The sequence below is a fragment of the Elephantulus edwardii genome, unplaced genomic scaffold (genome assembly GCF_000299155.1).
Source record: "Elephantulus edwardii isolate Elephantulus edwardi_28Jun2011 unplaced genomic scaffold, EleEdw1.0 scaffold00005, whole genome shotgun sequence".
In the NCBI taxonomy this organism is placed as follows: Eukaryota; Metazoa; Chordata; class Mammalia; order Macroscelidea; family Macroscelididae; genus Elephantulus; species Elephantulus edwardii.
Genome location: NW_006399755.1, coordinates 8,859,372 through 8,860,158, shown reverse-complemented (window position 1 = coordinate 8,860,158; position 787 = coordinate 8,859,372). Strand labels below are relative to the sequence as shown.

General features: G+C 49.4%; 1 protein-coding gene across 1 annotated transcript in view; it reads left to right on the top strand.

Moving 5' to 3' along the window:
- The first annotated feature begins 665 nt into the window (after window positions 1–665).
- The window catches only part of ECHDC2 (enoyl CoA hydratase domain containing 2), a 42,902-nt gene continuing 42,780 nt past the window's right edge, over window positions 666–787 (top strand). The window contains exon 1 of the mRNA XM_006879689.1: window positions 666–723. The gene's annotated coding sequence lies outside the window, so the exon portion shown is untranslated. The remainder of the gene's footprint in view (window positions 724–787) is intronic.

Below are 787 nucleotides of genomic sequence, written 5' to 3'. Positions count from 1 at the left end.
GTGTCAGTTCACCTGGTTGAGGGTCTTTCTGTCGTTCACCATCCCTCCACCTTTCCAAGCATGATGACCCTCACCATGGGATAAACTCTCCTAACAGCATGCCTAAGTATGAGAGACGAAATTTATCATCTCTGCCTCTAAAGAACTTTTTGGCTGCACCCTCTCCTAGACAAATTTGTTTGTTTTCTTGGCATCCATGGATATTTAATACTCTTCTCCAGCACCACAGTTCAAAGGCATCAATTCTGTCACTCAACTCTCAGATTTATAGCAAGTGACTGAAAAGACCATGGCTAGAGTCAAGTCAGTTAGTCCTCAAACTGACATCATTGCTCCTCCATAATTTGGGGAGGTCCCTGATTACAGACTTTCCCAGTACAATACGTTTCCTGCTCTCCTGTCTGTTGGTAGGAAGGATGTTGATGGTAGATCCAAGCATGAGGAAGTCCTTGAAGGTTTCAATCTTCTCCATCTACCATGATGTTGCCTATCAGCTGGCCCATAGGGGGAGCAATTTCAAAGGCCCAGAGGAGCTGCGAGCTTTCAGCGGAAAAGAAGGAAGCTGGGACGTGTAGAAGCCCCTTCCGACTAGCGCCCTAATGCTGCGTGCCTTACACCGCTCCTTGCCTCGCTGGAGGCACTTTGGAGCCCCAGGCTACTCTTCCAATGGGGCGACCAGGGGACCAGAGATCCAAGTGCGCGCTCTGGAAGGTCCCGACCAAGGTAAGTGTGCTATGCCAGGTGTGTGTGTGTGTGTGTGTGTGTGTGTGTGTGTGGTGTGGTGTGT